Source organism: Leptonychotes weddellii, chromosome 14, assembly GCF_054177405.1.
Source record: "Leptonychotes weddellii isolate Sample4059 chromosome 14, ASM5417740v2, whole genome shotgun sequence".
NCBI lineage: Eukaryota > Metazoa > Chordata > Mammalia > Carnivora > Phocidae > Leptonychotes > Leptonychotes weddellii.
This window is the reverse complement of record NC_138382.1, coordinates 7,344,514-7,365,340: the sequence shown is the minus strand read 5'-3', so window position 1 is coordinate 7,365,340 and position 20,827 is coordinate 7,344,514. Positions and strand designations below refer to the sequence as shown.

At 42.6% G+C, this 20,827-nt stretch overlaps 1 long non-coding RNA gene across 1 annotated transcript in view; it reads right to left on the bottom strand.

Annotated features, from left to right (window-relative positions):
• The window catches only part of LOC115942033 (uncharacterized), a 56,266-nt gene that overhangs the window by 19,358 nt on the left and 16,081 nt on the right, over positions 1 to 20,827 (bottom strand). The window contains exons 6-8 of the long non-coding RNA XR_014139922.1: positions 15,786 to 18,188; positions 6,545 to 6,735; positions 5,902 to 6,005 (exon numbers count right to left, since the gene is read on the bottom strand). This is a non-coding gene — a long non-coding RNA (uncharacterized LOC115942033). The remainder of the gene's footprint in view (positions 1 to 5,901; positions 6,006 to 6,544; positions 6,736 to 15,785; positions 18,189 to 20,827) is intronic.

Sequence of the window (20,827 nt, the reverse complement as noted above, 5' to 3'; positions counted from 1 at the left end):
ACCTATACTCTGAAAATCAGAAAACATTGATGAAAAAATTGAAGATGACACAAACAAGTGGAAAGATATTCCATGCTCATGGATGGGAAGAACCAATATTCCCTTCTGCCCATAGTCCTAAAGAGTAGACAGCAGCCTAAAATTGCTCCCTAGAGTATAGACCTAATGAATGAGAATCCTAGAGGAAGGTGAGAGCTTTTGATACATTCTCATTCATCGGGTCCAAGGAGAGTATACATGACTGCATTCACACCAATTTATCTATCACTGACCTTCATGGGTTTGGGTAGTCCATACTACCCAAAGCAATCTACAGATTCAGTGCAATCCCTATCAAAATACCAACAGCATTTTTCACACAGCTAGAACAAATAATACTAAGATTTGTATGGAACCACAAAAGACCCCAAATAGCCAAAGCAATCTTAAGAAGAACAAACCAAGAGGTACCACAATCCCAGATTTCAAGATCTATAAAGCTCTAGTATTAAAACAGTATGGTACTGGCACAAAAACAGACACATAGATCAGTGGAACAGAATAAAGAGCCCAGAAATACACCCACTATTATAGGGTCAATTAATCTACAACAAAGGAGGCAAGAATAGACAATGAGGAAAAGACAGTCTCTTCAATAAATGGTGTTGGGAAAACTGGACAGCTACATGCAAAAAATGAAACTGGACCACTTTCTTATATCACACAAAAAAATCCCCCAACAAAACACAAACCTCAAAATGCATTAAAGACCTAAATGTGAGACTGGAGACCATAAAACTCCTAGAAGAAAATATAGGCAGTCATCTTTTTGACATTGGTCTTCGCAACATTTTTCTAGGTATGTCTCCTCAGGCAAGAGAAACAAAAACTAAAACTATTGGGACTACACCAAAATAAAAAGCTTTTGTAGAGTAAGGGAAACCATTAACAAAACAGAAAGGCTAACTACTAAATGGGAGAAGTTATTTGCAAATGATATATCTGATAAGGGTTAATATCCAAAATATAAGAACTTACGCAACTCAGCACCAAAAAAAAACAAATAATCTGATTAAAAATGGACAGAAGATACGAAGAGACATATTTCCATAGAAGACATATAGATGACCAACAGACACGTGGAAAGATGCTCAACAGCACTCATCATCAGGGAAATGCAGATCAAAACCACAATGAGGCATCACCTTGTATCTGTCAGAATGGCTAGAATCAAAAAGGCAAGAAATAGCAAGTATTGGTGAGGACGGGTAGAAAAAGGAACACTAGGGCACTGTTGTAGGGGATGTAAATTGGTGCAGCCACTGGGGAAAACAGTATGGAGGTTCCTCAAAAAATTAAAAATAAGAACACCGTATGATCGAGTAATTCCACTGCTGGGTATTTACCCAAAGAAAAAGAAAACAATAATTTGAAAAGATATAAGTACCCCTGTGTTTACTGCAGCATTATTTACCATAGCCAAGTTATGGAAGCAATCCAAGTGTCGACTGAGATTAATGGCTAAAGAAAATGCAGTGCGTGGGTGTGCACGTGCATGCGTGCGTATGTTTATATAGCAATAATATGGATGGTCCTAGAGAGTATTATGCTAAGTGAAATAAGTCAGAGAAAGACAAATACCATGATTTCAGTTATATATGGAATCTACAAGAAAGGAATAAACAAACAGCAGAAACAGTCCCATAAATAGAGGGAACAAACTGATGGTTGCCAGAGGGCAGGGTGGTGGGGGGATGGGCAAAATGGGTGCAGGGGCGTGGGAGGTACCGGCTTCCAGTTACGGAGTGACTGTGTCACAAGGATAAAAGGTACAGCACAGGGAATGGAGTCAGTGGTATTGTGAGAGCATCCTATGGGGACGGGTGGAAGCTGTATGTGTGGTGAGCACAGCGTAATTCACAGACTTGTTGAATCCACTATGTTGTGCACCTGAAATTAATGCAAGATCGTGTGTCAACTATACTTCAATAAAAAAATATATTTTATTTAACCCAGTATACCCAGAATTTCAACAGGTAATCAATACTATACTGGCTATTATTAGATATTTTACATTCTCTTATCAAACCAAGTCTTAAAAATCCCACGTGTATTTTACATAGAGAACACATCTCAATTTAGTCGCAGCAGCTACACGTGGCCAGTGGTGACTATATTGGACAGGCCAGCCCTAGACTGGAAGGATGTGGGGCACCTGGATGGCTCAGTCCATTGAATGCCTGACTCTTGATTTCGGCTCAGGTCATCTCAGGGCTGTGAGATCGAGCCCGTCGATCTGAAAATGCACACACACGCACTGCATTTTCTTTAGCCATTAATCTCAGCCTGAACCCCATGGGGTTCAGCACTGGGTATGGAGTATGCTTAAGATTTTAAGATTCTCTCTCCCTCTGCCCCTCCCTCTCATGTGCCTGCTCTATCTCTAAAAAAAATAAATAAATAAAAATAAAAACCTGACATCATCTACTTACAGGTTTGTCTTCCCTACTAGAAGGTAAGCTACCCAAGGGCAAGGTCAACATGTTACTTACAGTATTATCAGTGTCCTATCAGTGCCCAGCATGTACTGAGCGCTCAGTGAATGCTTGTTCAACTAAAGTGACCGGAGGGTATTTTGAGAGAAGGTGGAATTTCAGCAGCTGCTCAAAGAGCAGCTTACATGTACTTACAATAACTGTAATAGAAATAATAGCTAATACCTTGGTCTTGGACCACGTTCTGCGCTCCTTAGATGCATTATCTCATTCAGTCAGTTCACAACAATGCCAAAAACTATGTACCATTAGTACTTCTACTTTATGGATAAAGAAACTTGCCCCAAATCATACAGCTGCTAAGTGGAAGAATGAGGACTTACGGAAATCATTCCAGAAAAACAAAGGACATGGCCACTAAACAGACACACACACACACCACAGTAAGTGAAAAGTTGAAAAGAAACTGTATTTGCAGATGTGATAAGCCTGCCCCAGTAGGTAAGCCTTCTCAGGACTCTCCTCTACCAGCCCCACAGCATCTTTTCTGGGGCTCAGGGACCTGCTGAATGTTGCCTTATACAGGGTGGACCTTTTTCCAAGGGTTTGAACGAGCCCTTCCTGTCTTGAAATTTAATATCTTTCGTATTTGTCTTCTGAGTTGTGTACATTCTGCCTGTGTTGTCAAACCCACAGAGCTTTTCAGCAAGGACTTTAGTGAGTAAAGTCACCTTTCCAGTGCATCTTCTCCCAGGATATGGAGGGACAGAGGGACATAAACTTCTTCCCTGCCCCTCTGTCTCCAGAGAGTCCTGCAGCCCCGCTGGGCAAGTGACTCGCCTATGGGCAAGGGAAGTAATCCTTGCTGGTATGTGTGCTCTTGTTTAAGGCAACTAGGCTGAACTTAAGAAAAATGATGCAGGGGCGCCTGGGTGGCTCAGTCGGTTAAGCATCTGCCTTCAGCTCATGTCATGATCCCAGGGTCCTGGGATCGAGCCCCATGTCAGGCTCCCTGCTCATTGGGGAGTCTCTTCTCCCTCTCCCTCTGCCCCTCCTGCCTCGTGCTCTCTCTCAAATAAATAAATAAAATCATTTTAAATGAAGCAGATTTCAAATTTGGTGGGGGTTGTGAGGGGATGGGTGGTGATGCGTGTACAAAAATTCCATTATCTCTAAGCTACAGGAACCAGAACCACATCTGGCAAAGGAAATAAAGCCAGAGAGGTAAGGAAAGAATAGATTAGGAGAAGCCTCGGAAACAGGCAGCCGCTTTTGGACTTCGCATGGTGGGAAATGAAGATCCCTGGAGGGTTTCTGAGCCTGGGAGTGATGTGATGAAAACAGTGATTAAGGAGGATGAAGTGCAAGCAGGACAAATTGAACGGAAGGGCTGCAATCTGAGAGGAGGCAGGCATCCAGGCCCGGGGAGGTGCAGAGAGCAAGACAGAAAGCAAGCCTATTAAGGAAGGAATCCACGATTCCACATAAATTAACATCTGTCCACCCCGAAGTCACTTTACTACCAACTCACTACCAGTTTTTTTTTCTCCTTTTTATGACCTTACTATATTTGGGAAGGCAAAAATAAACCTGAGAGGAGCTGAATAGTTTCATTAAACTGATAATAAAATTTCATCTCTGTGAATAGAATGGTTTAACTGTGTGTGTACCCTGCTGAGCAAATAAGCTTCACTGTGAGCACGTGGAACGGTCTGTGGGGGCAGAAATGACACTCAGAAAAATGTATATTAGGTCCTTACTCACAGAATAAACAAGCACGATGAAAACAATGATTTTTTAGAGCAGCCTCATGTGGATAAAGCCCATAGGACAGAACAGAAATGGCTGTCCCCAAGGTGGTGGCCCCAGCTGGAGAGTATCCCAAGCTCACTGCCCTTCTGGACTGAGAGCCCCCTGTCCATGTCAGCTCCCACCGTGGCGGGAGGGACAGGCCGACTCTTAGGTGGGCCAGCCCTGCTTGCCAGAACCCTACCCCCCTAACCTCCACATTCTTTGGTTCTGGCTGCAAGTTTAAATGTCCAGAGACTCAAAAGTTATTTTCATTGAAGTTTAGATCTGGAAAGAGCCTTGGAGAACATCTAAACCCATAGTTTATGAATATTTTCAAGCTGCACACTTTTTTTTTTTTTTACAAATTAAATGGAAATACAATGGAGAAATATTAACTTGGAATCCTCTGGAAGGAACTCTGGGGAAAAGCCCAGGATTCCATCTACTCATTCTGTCCCCTTCCCTGCTCTAACCCCACCCCCAACTTACACACTTTGTGGCAGACCCCGAAGTCTTCCCCAGGACCCGGGAGTTGAAGAGAAAGCAGTCTGCAAAATACTGTGAAGTCTAGTATGTTTTCTGTTTTGTTTTGGCATCTTGTGACAGGTGAAAAGTTAAAGCCCAGAAATTTAAAACAGGACTTCCATTTCCAGCCACAGAACACAGGAAATGACCTAAAAGCCTCCTTGTAGAATGCTAGAAGGCCGCCTTCTTTAGCTAGAATGCTAGCTCAGTGCAACTACCCATTTCAGTGCCTGACATGAACTCACAAAGACATAAATTCCTCAATTTGAAACTGGGTATAACGTATGACCCAGCAATTCCACGTGTCCCAGAACAGTGTTTATCCAATTCTTCATGGAGATGGGTCAGAGGATCACTTCAGTACATTGTAACAAGCAATTTTTTTTTTCCAGACCACACTAAACTGATTGTAACTAAATAGAAAATAAGGGTATTATTTTGAGAAACTTTTATTCCACATCTATGTGTACACACATAATTGTAACCCACATGCTGGGTGTCCGTGTAAAGTGTACCTTTAATGGTGGGTATAGACAAAACAGTTTGAAAAAAATGCTATCTTAGAGAAACTTTTGCATGTTACTATAGGAAATGTATAAGAACACTCACTGAAGCATTGTTTATAATAGTGTAAAATTAGAAGCAACCTAATTGTTCATCAACAGTAGGATAGATAAAACATTTGGTGGTCTGTCCATGAAACATTATACCACGGAGCAGTTAAAACGAATGGGCCAGACCTATGTTGCTGAAATCTAATGCTCAATTGAAAAAAAAAAAAAAAAAACAGAACATACAGTGTGCTTCCATTTACTTCAAGTTTAAAAACATGCAGGATGGCCATACTTACTGTTGAAAGACGCAGGTGTCCAGAGAAGAAGTATGAAAGTATGAAGGTTTGGGACAGTGTCTGTCTCTGGGGTGGGAGGAAGGGAAATGGGATCAAGGAGAAATCCACCAAGTACTCAACTAGGTCTGCAGTGAGCTGGTCAAAATGTTAGGACTGTTGCCTATAACTCATTGGTGGCATTGAGTTTTGTTACTGCATTTGCCCTATTTTGTTGTTGTTGTTGTTGATTAAAAAATGTATGTCTAAGTCACGTGTACTCACCGAGACCAGATGGCTGATTGGTAGAGTAATCTGGAAGAAATCCAGGGCAGGACCCTGACGATTCCCAATCCAGTCGTCTTTCCACACAGCTCCCAGTTCATGATCTGTTTGGAAATGAAGGATTTGTATCATTTTGGTCCTAATCTTAATCATTTATTTTTACCTGAGGGATATTGTTCCCCACAGCCCACCGAGGCCACATCTGCTCTAGCCAGAAAGAGCACAAAGCCCACTAGCTCTGTGAGGGTGAACTGTTGCTTCACAGTTTGTGTTTTGGCTCTGTTTTCCAGCCTCGCTTGTGCACGGCAAATAAAGAAGAAGAAGAAAAAAGAAGTGCTGAGCCACTGAAAGGTCAGGAGAGAGATGATCTAAACAAAAAATCAGAGGCAAAAAAAAAGGAGAGAGAGAGAGGGGAGAGGGAGAATCGGTTTTGCTCGAGGGACTACACAAATTCACAGGAAGTGATCAAATTAAAGTCAGAATATCGCTGAGAAACTATAAAACAAACATGGGGCGTATTTTAGATGACAGGACTCAGTTGAAATAGTAGCCTTTTTCATAGCCTTTCAGCACAAATACACAACCTAATGGGAGTGGGTTCATTAACTTTTTTCCTAGTCTACAAAAACCAGACAAAGGTTACCTTGCCAAGGACTGGAGAATCGTCGGCAGGGAATTTTTGTGCTTTGGAAAAGTTCGGGGCAGTGGTTTTTATCAGTGGATCTTTCATACTCTTCAAGTTACATGAGAGGCTCTGACTCCTCTTTTTTTCTGGAGGCATAACTTCCAGGCAAGCTTTAGCTTCTCAGGTGGGTGAGCCAAAGCCTTCTGCTGCTGGAGGGGAGACAGTGACAGAGAAGAAGATACCCTTGTAGTAGAAGCTCTGCAAGAGCTCACTCTCCGGAGTCAAGCTGTGAACTGTACGTGAGTGCATCTTTATATACTTCTCACCCTGGGACGCCTACCAGTCTTCAGGAACTGTGAACATCATCTTTTCGTACCGCTGGAGAAAACTCAGATCTGTGACAGAATTCCTTCCGTTGTGTGGAGAGCAAACAAAGCAGCCAGTGACATTTACTGAGTGTTTCCTCTTCTGAATGCTTTACCTCTTCTAGTCTGCAACCATCTTCCCAGGAAGGTACTAGAGCTGGCCCCATTTTACAGATAGGAACATTGAGACAGCGCAAGGTTAAGTGATAGATGTCTCAGGTCACCTGGAGTGAGGGCTGGAGCCAGGATTTGGACAGAGCTGGAGGTTCTAACGGCCTGGGCTTTTATGTGCCATTGTGTCCCGGAGGAGGTGGCATTTAAAGTAAGTAGCTGACAGCATCGAGTCACGTTAGGATCCATGGGGACCCTGCCTCAGATAGAGGGGCTCTAAGAGGTGAGAGCGGTTCGCTAAAAATCAGAATCCGCTCCTTAGAGGTCCTAGCACCCAAGGACACCTGCTGTGGACACCACCCTGCCTAAGTTACGGCTAATTTCTGCTTTGCCCCAAAACCCCAGAGGACAAAAGCGGAGATGGACTTGGGAATGCTATCAAATAAAAACGGGAAGGCCTAAGCTTGAGTTCGGTTTTGCCACTTACTAAATGGATTCATTTCCTTCACTTTCCTTGTCTGTTAAATGAGAAAAATGAATGCCCATTACATAGGATGGTGATTCAAACCAGACAGAGGAAGAAAGAACTTTATACACACCGGTGATACGTTTTTTTTTTTTCTTTGCTCCATAAGTCAAGGCAGCACGTTACAACAAAATGCTGTAAACATCTGCGAAAGATCCATGTGGATCCCAAAGAGACTTTCTCTGTATTGTGAATACTAACCTTGGTCAGTGCACTTCCCCCTTTCCCCTGTCTATAAGAGGAGGGGTATTAACACTGGAGTGTCTTCCAATTTTGATATTTTGTGGTTGGTTTGGTTCCAGATCCAGGAGAAGCGAACCAGGGTTTTGAAATGGTAGTTTGGGTATTTTCAGGCCAGCTTGCCCTCCTAAGGTGAACACTCATCACATTTCTGGGGTCCCATTCATGACACAGGACCCCAGAGGCAATCTAACAGCCCAGGGATATAATTACAGTGGTTCTAACTGCCCCCCAACTTCAAGTGTTAGGGAAAAGAAAACTGGATTCTCTACTGGAACTAGGTGAATACCTGCTTCAGCAGCTACATGCTCAAAGTCAGGGTGGGGGAATCCCACACTTTTGTTCTGGGTAATGCCAGATACATGAGGGAATGCAGGGCAGGAGGACTTTTGAGGGAGTTTCTAGCCTTGTGACCTCATGTGCCCGCTTCACTGATAAGTATCACTTGAGATGACCAGTCATGACAGGCTGGGAGTCATAGCCCAGGAGTACAGCCAGACTTCAGTGTGGGGACCTCAACTCAAGCGGGTGACAGGGGCGTGGTGCCGAAGCAGCTGGGAGCCTGCTGAACGCTCTGTCAGTCCTTCCAGAATGGACCTGACGCCATTCCAAAGGAAGCCAGATCCCTGGGGAGCCTCAGTGCTGTGGCTGAACACGATGGGTCCATTCTCGAAGGGAAAGGGGGTCCAGCACCCTGACCACCGTCTATTACGCGCAGATCTGCCCAAGCCGTCCCATTCCCTGGGCTCTCACAGCCTGAAGCAGAGGATAGGAAAAGTCACCTGCGCAACAGGAAGCCCTGTCAGTATCCTCGAGATACATCACGAGCCCATGAGCCAAGTGTCCGGAACGGTTACGAGATGAGCATGACCAGCCTCCCGCATCCTTTCGCAGTGGACGCCCATTAATGATTCATTCTGTGTCTCTAGCCAGCCATGCTCCTGCCTGCCCAGCCCTCCCCAGCCCTCCCCAGAAGCCCAGGCCTTGTCTACCACAGCTGGCTCCCTTCTGTCACTCAACGCTCATGTCAACTATCACCGTCACAGGCCACATGCACACCTCCCACAACTCCCCATCACAATGCTCCTTTCCTATCGCACACAGAACTCCTCATTATCTCAGATTATTCACTTCATTTATTATTGTTTATTGTCTACTCTCCCTGGAGGGAAATGAGAGCATTTTCTCTGTCTTCTCCAGTCTATCCCAAGCCCCAGAAAAAAATATCTAGCAGAGAACAAGGGATCAATAAAATTAGTGCAAGTAGTTGTTTAACGAGTTGATTAATTCTATCCAGGACAGGTGTGGACTGGCACAGAGAGGGTTTGGTGAGATCTCAAGGCACCAAGGTGGCTTTCATAGACACTTTTGAACACCACCCCATTAAAGATCTGAGACTCCCACTCTGATCGTCGGGGCTGGCTCCCGACATCTGTATTTATACCACATAACTTTTCACCTAGAAATGATTTTGGTTGCAAGTATATTATATATAGTGCACTGTGATTTCAAGAACCAGGGTATCATTCTTCTCAATATGTACAAATCAGGAGGTGTTCGGTCCAGGCTCGACCACAGAAGGACCTTGCTCTTTCTCCTTTGCACCCTCTGTTCCTAGCACACAACTTTCTTCTGGTGCTTGTCACGTCAAGGTCCCAACATGGCTTTTGCGTTACTGGGCATCATGTCTGAATGCCGGAGAAGGGGCAAAGCAAAGGAAGAAAGAGCCATGCCCAATGATTCTGTCATTCCTTTTTATTGAGAAGACAAAAGCTTTCCCAGCATCCATATCCACCCTCCTCCTATTTATAGCTCCTACATTTGTCCAGGGTCACATGGCCGCCCCTAGGCTAGTTACTGACAACAGGAAATTAAATAACTATTTGAGACTGTCACGATTCATCCCCTGGAACTGAAGAGAGGGCTTGAGATCAAGGCATTGCCACTCTCTCCTGAACAAACAGAGGTGTCCTATCTAAATGGACGAGAGTGGACATTTACCCCAAACGAGAGCTAAGACTCACAGAGCCTGAAGTTACAGACATATCCCTTGAGCTGTCATCTTCTGAACTTTCTTAAGATTGGCTGTTCACATTGTTTAAATTCCATTGCATGCTCAAATATCTACCCAAAGTACCTTTTTTTCTTAAGCTAGCTCACGGTAGTTTCCGTTATAAAACCAAAGGGTCTTTGTTATAGGAACATGTAACTACCAGCATCCTGCACAGCTAGTCAGGCTGCTGTAGGGAGTCGGACAGTCCGTTCACATCTCCCTCAGCAGTGACATGGCCCTTTGTACCCAACACTCTGCTCCTCCCGAGGTGACAAACACTTAGACATTATGTCATCAGCCTGACAACCTCCTCCTCGCCCCCCTTCACCTTCAGACAGCATTTGCTGAGGTCCCAAGTGTCCAGGGAAGCCTGCTGGGTCCTAAGGGCCTGCCTGATGACAGAGGGATGCAGGGCTATGCATCCTGACCAGTGGAGGAATGGAACTGAGAGAGGTCACATCACAAATCCATGAGAAAGGCCAAAAACCCTTCCTGCATTCTGACTCTTTTCTCAATTCTTTTTTTCTTTTTTAAGCCATCTGATTATCCAGGACACACACACACACACACACACACACACACAGTCATCTACACCCTCACAATTAAGAAAGAACCTAATGAACGAAAAGCCTGGCTAGCCCGGAGTACTGTTCCATCCCTGCCAATAGCCACAAGGAATCTTTTGTGGGTGATTCTAAGGACTGTCACACAAGTGTCTATAGGGATATCTCTGCAGTCTTGCTCGACCATCTATGAACTTGATCTAAATTCTTTTTCAGTATATACATTGTTCTTCAATATCTCTCTTCAACTTAGGCAGATTTTGACAGCATTTCTCAATTCTCAAAATGTGTTGTGTGCAACTTACAGGTTTTACATAAATAAATGGTTCCATGATCAGATGACTTGGCAAGCACCCGATTAAAGAAAGTTAAATGGCTTCTTCATTGCAAAACATGGTGCAAGCCTTCAATATTCCAGTATGCATGGTAAGTAGCTAAGGAGAGACGGAGTATGTGGCATCTTCCAAATTTGTTTCACCACTGAAAGTTTTTTTCCTTGGCATATATTGAAGGGCTGGTGATGCTTCGGGAAATGCTAAGAAGCAGAGGGATACAGGGGGCAAATCCTAGCCACTACTACCTCTTTTAAGTGCCAAGAGGCATATCCTGTGACTTAGTTAAGTTGGCCTTGTCCAGACCTAAGTATATCACTAGTGAATGTACTGGGTTGTTAGGATGGCCCCTTAGCCCACTGTGTCAGAGTTCTACATCCCAGTTGCTGCCCTGGGTGAGACGCACCTTGGTCTAGGAGGGACTACACTTGAGCTGATGATGTTTTGATGTTTTTTTCTGATCATCAGATTTCCCACCTTCAAAGTGAGCATGGTGGGCCACCTCAGAACAGGGAGCATGCGATCATTACTGAAGAGTCCAACACCCTGTTATTTTTCTTCTGTTCCAACCCTTAATGAAAGCAATTTTCATTAATGCAAGGGTGAGCAAGCCACACTGACCTTGGTGACATGGTACATGAACTAAAAACTTTAAAGTTTTTTTTTTTTTTTAATTTGTCTTGTTTAGATCTGCCTTCTCTAAAAGACCACTTGGCATAACATAACAAAAATATCTTCCTACAAATGTGCAAACATTTCTCTCAGATATCTGGCACCAATGTGGCTACCTCATAACCTTTAGATGCTTTAAGCATCTCTACACTGACAAAATGATTTTAGGAGAATTAAATGCAGGATTGGCAGTGGTTCTGCCAAAGCCTCATCGCAGGACATCTAGGAGGAAGGCTTGCTTCCATGGAAGCCTCTGCTCCAGGGACAGAGAGATCCACATCAAAGAGGAAAATAACTGGACAAACACATTTATCATCACAGTGTGATAATATCAGCTGCAGTTTATGGGACAAGTCTAGGAGAACTTCATCTCTTGCTCAAAAGGTTCAACATTATCAGCCACACAATAATAAAAAATTCATTGCTTACCTCCAAGACGATTTTATTTTTAATAAATCCTTACTCCTCTGAACTTACTTTGACCTGATATTCTCCTAAATTGAATCATTTGAAATGTCTGAAAAAAATTGGAGGTTCTGACCACACCCGTGTATCCTACATCCGTGAAAAAGAACACGTCTTCTCTGTAGCAATTAGAATACAAATATTAAAAGGCACATGGTGCAAGAGAGGAAAAAACGAACAAGGGCATTGGAAGACCAAGGTTCTAGTCAGTATTTGGGCAGCTCTTGTAATGGGCTGTATTGTATTACCCCCAAATTCACATGTTGGGGTGCTAGACACTGGTACCTTAGAATGTGACTTCATTTTGGAAATAGGGTCTTTATGGAGGTAATCAAGTTAAAATGAGGTCATTCGGGTGGGTCCTAATCCAATATGACAGTGTACTTGTAAGAAGGGAACACTTGGACACAGGCACACCTAGTGGGAAGATGATGTGAATGAACATTTGGTGAAGACAGCCGTTGACAAGGGAAGGAGAGACACTGGGAACAGATTTGTCCCTCCCAGCCCTCAGAAGAAACCAATCCTGCCAACACCTTGATTTTGGACTTCTAGCCTCCAGAACTCAGAGACAATAAATTTCTGTCATTTATGCCACTCGATTTGTGGTCCTTTGTTAAGGCAGCCCCAATATACTAATACAAGCTGTGTTCTCAGGTTAGTCTCCTATCTAATATCTCTGGGTCTCAGGTTCCTCATCTGGAGCATTAGGGGGCAAAGGACCTTTGAAATTGCTTTTTATCTCTAAAGGTTAATGATCAAGGATGAAGGTACCTCTCACCAATTCTCCTGAGATGTAATCATATGCCATCTTGGGAGAAAAGCTTTCCCTCTTATCTACAGATCCATGGATTATTATATACAGGCTGAAACCATCTCTGATAATCTGGTCTGGCCGTCCCAATTTTTATTTCAGTAACGGCTTTGGAAAGCAAAATAAGGAAGAAAGGAGGCTCAAAGTAACTCCTATGAAAGGCAAACTTATAAATGGGTATCTTTTTACAAGACATTCATCATTTGGAAAAAACAGCTTGTGAGAGATTCTAGGGGAGGTGTTGGGATAGGCTCACATGAAAAGATCGGTAAGAAACATAATGCTTGTCATGGAAGGAAACATGTTCTAGGCACAATTATTGAGCTTCTGAGTGCTACTATCCTGTTTTACTTCACCAATAAAACAGTTAATAATAATCACTTTCTACAACATTTATCAGCCTCTCATCAGAATGTATCATGTTGGTATAAATCCTGGGCAATTACTCTGTCTTCGAAGCCTGGAATATAGTATTAATGCCAGAACCATAATGGGTAAGAAGAGCATTTTGGCAACTGAAATTGCAATTCCAAATGCTATTAAACAGAACGGATGGCCTAGTTCCCCTTCTCTTTCCCTCACTGAAGGTATACTCTCTTGCCAAAGGATATACCAAGATAAGCATTCTATGAAGTGATTTTATCATTGCTAACGAGGGTGACCTTCTTAAGCAGCAGCTAAATGGCCAGTTTAGCATCCATGATATTAGAACAAAAATCAACATATTTGGCAACAAATTTGACATTTAAATGAATGGTGCTTATATTAGTTAGGGTCCCAATAAGATGGCTCGCCCAAATCAGAATCATTCAACTCAGGTTTACTTACTCTGAAACTTTTTATAAAGGTGTCCCCAGGGTGTTAAACAAACAAACAAACAAACAAACAAGGAGTTGTGGGGCAATAATCCAAGATTAAGAGCTGAAGCACTGTTCCCACCCCCTTGGCACAAGGAGACAAAGAGGAGCAGTGGTTAACAGAACCTGGAAGGAGGAGAAAGCCATGTAGAGAAGACTGTCTTGAAAGGAGTAGTGGAATTCTGTCTCGCGACACAGCCCAGGGCATCTTCCCAAGGAAGAAGTGAGGAGAGTAAGTATCTTGACTGACCTCACCCCCTCCCTTCGATTTCCCACCAGGGCTCCCCATTTGGTCAAATCCAACCAGAGATAAAGGGAAGGGTGCCCATGGATGTGGTCCATAAGGGTCAGTCTCTAAAGACTAGGGTGAGTGGACCTGGAGGTGGATGATATTTAGCATAGTGCTAAATAACCCAACAGACACATTAAGGTATTTGTAAGTTTTATAAGAACAGAAACATGTCTGCTCTTGTTCACCATTTTATCCCCAGCTACGTCCTTCCAATACCGATCAATTTTCCAATGCTCTGACACTAACCAGGTATCCAGTAATTCAATTCAGTGCTGACACTACTCAAATGTTAGCACAGACCCCACAAATTAAGGGCTCAGTCCCACGAGATGCCCCCACTTTAGACACCAGCCACAAATGGGGTCCCCAGGAAACCTGAACATCTGTCCAACTGACTACAGATTTGAAGGTTCCCATGACTCCCACTCAGGTTCAATAACTTGCTAGAACAACTCATGAAAACACTCTACTCTCCATTACAGTTTTATTATAAAGGATACAACTCAGCAACAGCCAAATGGAAGGGGTTCATAGGGCAACATATGGAGGGATGGGGGCTTGGGTATCCAGAACTTCCAACCCTCTGAGTGTGTCACCCTCTCAGTACATCAACGTCTTGACCAACCTGAAAGCTCCATTAGCCTCATTGTTTCAGAGAATTTACAGAAGCTTCATTACTAAATCACTGGCCACTGGTGACTGAATTAAATCTCCAGCCCCTCTCTTCTCCCTGTTGGTTGGAGTCTGGGCTAATAGTTCTAACCCTCTCACATGGTTGGTTCCTTGTAAACAACCCTATCCTGAAGCTATCTAAGGACCTGTATTCAGTCACCACATTAGTATACAAAAGATATTCCTAACACTCTGAAAATTCCAAGGATTTTAGGAGCTCTATGCCAGGAATGGGGACAAAGACCAAATATATGTTTTATCATGCCATGTAGCCACATCCTTACCACAGTGTCTGGTGCATAACAGACAGTTATATTTGCTAAAGAATGATGCAGTCTCAGCAAGCCACTCTAGAGTCCCTGTTTCCCTCCCTCCCTCCTTCCTCCCTTCCTTCCTTCCTCGCTTCCTTGGGATTACTTACTGAATTTTTTAAGCCAAAACTATACATGGCTTTAAGATTCTCCTTCCCCTTTTTTTGGGTATTCTAGGAAAGACCAACCCGGACAGGTCTCCAGAATCTTAGGACATTTCACACCCGTGACATCCCAAGTCCTGGGAGACTCAATGGAGAAATATTCCAAACCTACTGATTTATAGTCTGTTCCAGTCTCCTTGTTTTCGTACCTTCTTTTTACCTTCACAACCAACATATTCTGCTGCCCTAAAGAGACGCGGGAAGCTAGGGTTGGACATTTGCTGGGGATGCTAGAACATTTTTTGCTTATGTTATATGTTGTGCAACATGCCACCGAAAGGACTTTATATTCTGGATAGTTTCCCAGTGATATGAGTCCCACCTTATGCTTTTAAAATCCCAAGTGATCGGCATTTTACTACATATTGTAGGGAAAACTGGATTTCTGCCAAAAGAAAATCTGAAACCAAGGATAAAGAAAATGTGGAATGGAGTAGAGCTATTTTAAATGCAATAACAGAAAAAACAAAAGTGAAAAAAACACACAGGTCCATTCAGGCCCAAAATGCCTTGAAAACGTGATGTGAAATTCCAGTTTAAATGAGGGTTGGGATAAGGGTGTTGAAGTTTTCTATCCATCAGCCCAGCTAGCTCTCAACCTGATGGTTGGGCTAGTTAGCAATACCCTTCTAAACTTAACAAAAACAAGCCAAACTCTAGGACCAAACTGAATTCTCAACCTAAACAGTTGCGCAAGGGCTTGATGAGGTCCTCTTAGAGAATATTTTTAGCTCTGCTCAGACGTCCATGGTCCACCTTTCTGTGGAAGTATACCCTTCAAGCTGAGCAAAAAATACACATGGGGTTCCTGAATTTCCTTACCTGAGTGTCCTCTCTGGCCACCGCGTCCCCAGGGCATGTGACACCTCTTTGATCAACAACACACAGTATCATCACTTCAGGCACTGGTAAGGAAATGCATCCAAAAAGGGATTATGATACACAGCTTGCACAAGTTTGCTGGAGACAGACACTGATACTGGAAGGAAATGCCTGAGGCACTTGTTCTAAACCCAGTTGATCCTTCTAAGTGACCTAGGGGGAGGGGTCGCTGGAAACAACCAGTGGGTCTTTTGAAAGAGGGACAGTGAGAACTGAGCCCACCCAAAGAGCACCAAATTATATCTAGAGGTAGAGCCTAGGTGTCTTTTTAAAGTTACCCGCCCCATCATACAATGGAAAAGAAACACATTAATCATTTTCCTTTAATGTCTTTCAACAATACTCACCTGGATTGGGTACAGGGGAATTCCATGGGAAATATTTTCAAAACAGACACGTGCAAGACCTTCCCTACCCACCCACCTGCCCCACCATTCAGACAAACCCTACGCAGGGGCAACCTATGCATTTTGCAGGAACTCCCAGGTCTTTCTGATCCTCCCTCTTCCCTTCATCCTGACTTATCCCTGGTTAAGATCCACTGAGCACTAGATCTCTATTACACTCAGTTACTGGAAAGAAATATATTTGGGTCACATATCTTAATTCCCTGCTGACATACCTTAATGGAATTAATATTTAACAATACACACTTGACTTAGATCAGAAATGCCTTATAGAGGTTATCTACTTAAATTTTACATTGTTACAACTTCTGGAAGATCAGTTTCAATCATCTGATATATTACCCAACATCCATTACATAAACCCTTCACAAAATCGCATGTCTGACAAAAGATGGTCCCTCCCAGCCAAACAGGTCTGTCTTTCTAACAGGCAATGATAATGAGATAATGCGAAGTGTCTGCCCTGGTGCCTCAGCTGCTAGAAAACAAGCCTGTTTTAGCAATAACTGTGCATGCTGACAAGCATCCTCAGAAATGGCTTATAAGGCAGTGTTGTCCAATGGAACTTTGTGTGATGATAGGAATGTTCTTTGTCCACACTGTCCAGTTCAACAGCCAGTAGGCACACGTGTCTAGTAAGCACTTCCCATGTGACTGGTGTGGTGGAAGAATGTATTTTAAATTTTATTTAATCTCAGCTAATCTAAGTTTAAGTGGCCACATGGGCTGGTGGCTATATTATAGTGGCATATGGTTGCAAGGCCACTTGTAAGATTGAAACTAGTACTTAATACACATGATAAGACAATACAAAAGTTTTATAGTAGTTTCAACTTAGGAGCAAATGCTATGTTTATATTTTAAGAGTGTCACTGACTTTCAGTAATATTACAGTTGACCCTTGACCAACTCAGAAGTTGGGAGGGCTGACCTTCCACACCGTCAAAAATCCTTGAACAAATTTTGACTTTCCCAAAATTTTACTAGTAAACAGAAGCCTTAATGATAACAGAAAGTAAATTAACACATCGTTTATATGTTATACATCTTATATACTGCATTCTTACAATAAAGCTAGAGAAAAGAGCATGCTCTTAAGAAAATCATAAGGAAGAGAAAATACATTCACAGTACTGTACTGTATTTATCAAAAAACACCCACATATAAGTGAACCCATGCAGTTCAAACCCATGCTGTTCAAAGATCAGCTGTATTTGAGAAGACTTCTGCATATCTGGGGCTGACTATAGAAACCTGGCTGCTCTTAATAAAAAGGAGAAGGCTCAGGTCATCCGTGGAGCAGCCTGATTTAACTGGACGTGCCCTCTGTCCCGGACCGTCATAGTTATGATGCTGGGACCTGAAGACAGAATGCTGACTGTCCTCTGAACAGTGCCACTGTACCCTGCCTGGATGGCAGGGTGGTAACCTTTCCTCGCTCTAGTACCCAGATGTCTGTTACTCGATACACACTCAAGCATTACTTAGGTTAAAGAATAAAAGGCAACTATTATTTTTTAACTTTACAAATGTCCCCCTCAGTACCTAGCATAGTGTAAGAACAATAAATATTTTCTGGTTGCTTAATAGTTACACAGGTTAAAAAAAAAAAAAAAAAGCAGAAATTTCTACTAATGACTATTTCTGAGGAAGAAAATGATGGGGGGAATAAATCTTTCTCATATCTTGATGCACATGAAGCAATTTCCTGGCCTCTTCGGGTTTTCAGCAAACAGAGCAAGTCTAGAAAATATAGTCTCACCATTTCCAATAGGCACCATCATTTGCATGAGAACAGGATGCATCTCGGGATCTGTCTCTTCACAGAGGTTTGTCTGGGTGCTAGGGTCAAGAGGATTCCTTCCTCCCTGACTGGGGGAGCCGATCATCTCTAGCACCAGATGAGACCCTCAGGAACCCCTGCTGCCAGGTTTCCTGCAAGAGAAAAACAGAAGGCTCGCTTCAGTTCACAGTTCCTGAACCTTTTAAGCAGCACTCCCCAGCACATGATGCTTTTACTTCATGGATCACAACCAGACCCTGGAGAATGAGCCTACTACCTAATTAAAGTCAAACCCATTGCTCCTAAAACCTCAGAGATGGTTTACGTCCGTGTACACATGGCCCAGCATAGCAGAAGGAAATTAAAGGCATTCCCACTGTGCATAGATTTCAACAGAGATGTGCCTTGTATAGTCAGTCCTTCACTCCTTTCCTCAACTGTTTATGGTACTTAAAGCCTCTTAGAGAGGAGTTTTTATCTAATGAAAAATACCACTTTCCAAATTCCATAGCACTGGCTGTACATTTAAAGAACTGCTGTAGTCAAACCACCAAAATCTTTAAGTCACGCTGCTATTTAACCAAGGACAAGGTCAGAGCATTTATTATAATTAGACAAGAAAGGAGAAGGGAAAAATCCATCCTTTCCTTACAATACTTTGCAGGAGACACAGTGGAATCACCTGGGCAGCTCTCTAAGGTCTCAAGGGTTGGGCCCCAATCCAGAGGAAATCAGAATCTCAGGGTAGTACCAGGCACTACAAATTCTTTTAAATAAATGTTTGATTTTTAGAAGAGCTTGAGGTTTATGGAAAAAACTGCAAAGAGACTACAGATATTTCCCATATACCCCACATCCATTTCCCCCTATTATTAACACTTTATAGGAGTATGGTACATTTGTTACAATTAATGAGCTAATATTTTTCAAAGATTTATTTATTTGAGAACGAGGGAAAGAGAGAGAGAGAGATCGCGCACGTGAGTGGGATGAGGGGCAGAGGAAGACAGAATCTCAAGCAGATTCCCCGCTGAGCACAGAGCCAAACCCGGGGCTAGATCCCACGACCCAGAGATCATGGCCTGAGCCAAAGTCAAGAGTCAGATGCCAAAACCGACTGAGCCACCCAGGCGCCCGTAAGAAGCTAATATTGCTACATTATCATTAACTAAAATCCATACTTTTTTTCCTATTTCCTCAGTTTTCCCCTAATTTGCTTTCTGTATCCAGGATCCCATCTAGGATACCACACGCATAGTTGTCATGTCTTCTGAGGCTCTTCTCGGCTGCAAGAGTTTCATAGACTTTCCTTGTTTTTGCTGATCTTAATAGTTTTGAGGAGTACTGGCCAGATATTTTGTACAGTGTCTCTCAATTGGGATTGGTCTGATGTTTTTCTCATAATCAGACTGGGGTTATGTGCTTTTGGGAAGAAGACCATAAGAGGAAGCCATTCTCATCACATCAGATCAAGGGCCCATATGTCAACATAACACATTTGTCACTAGTGATGTTGATTGACCCTAATCATTTGGCTGAGACAGTATTTGTCAGGTTTCTCCAGGACAAAGTTAGTCTTTCGTCCCTTTTTTCTTACTGTACTCTTCTTAAGGAAGTCATTATGTGCAGCCCACACTTAAGGAATGCAGGGTTATATTCCAGTTCCTTGAGGCTTAGGATCTACATGAAATTTTTAGAATTCTTTGATATAGGAAATTTGTCTATTTTCCTCCATTTATTTATATCATATAGATTCATTTATTTTCTACTTTGGGTTTCATTCTAATACTAATTTATTTTTATTTTGCTGTTCCAGTGTTCCAGCTTTGGCCATTAGGAGTCATTTCAGTTGGCCTTGTGTCCCTTTGCGGTAGTGGTGGTGTTTTTCTGAGCACTTTCTTACTTCTGGGCACCATAAGAGGCTCCATGCTCATCTTACATATTTCCTAGTGCTAGAATCAGTCATTTATCCCAGATCTTGATCTGGGTGCTAGGTGTGCTCATTGCTACAGGGTGACATTGCTTCTAGGCTCTTCTGTCAACAGGACAAGGAAATTACGTGTGTATACTAACCCATGCATATACACATATCTGTAAGTACTTCTGTACGTAACTATCTGTATCCATATCAAGCTAATAGGAGTCCATATTGACATCTCCAACTCTAATCCAATTATCACATGGATGTTTCTAGTCTCTTGCTTTTCTGTAACCTCCCACTCCAACAGTGAGAAACTTGGCTCCCACCATTGTCTAACCATTTACTGAACTGCTGAATTCCCGGTATGCCTGTATATAGTGGTATCAGAATTGTTAACCTGTACCCACATGGGAAACAAGTTTATCAACTACAGCACAGCACTTATGGACAGTTCCTTCTGCCTCTAGTCTTACAGACTCTACTCATTTCCAAGGTTACTTAGGTCAGTACCTTTTCTCCTCCACACCTTCAGTGAGGTTGTTCAATACATTCACAATACAGTTACACTGTTTTGTCACAATTCTGCATTTCATCCTGGGATCCCGACCTACTAAATAACTTTTTAAAATCTGCATAAAGTTTGCTTTTTGTCCTATCAAGTTCTATAGGTTTTGACAAATGCATAATATTATATATCTACCCTTATAGTTATCATACAGAATAGTTCTACTGTCTTAAATAATTTTCTGTGCTTCACTTAATCAACACTTTCCCCTTCCCCTGAACCCCTGGAGACCACTGATATTTCTACCATTTCTATAGTCTTGCCTTTTCCAGAATGTCATGTAATTTGAATCATATAATATTCAT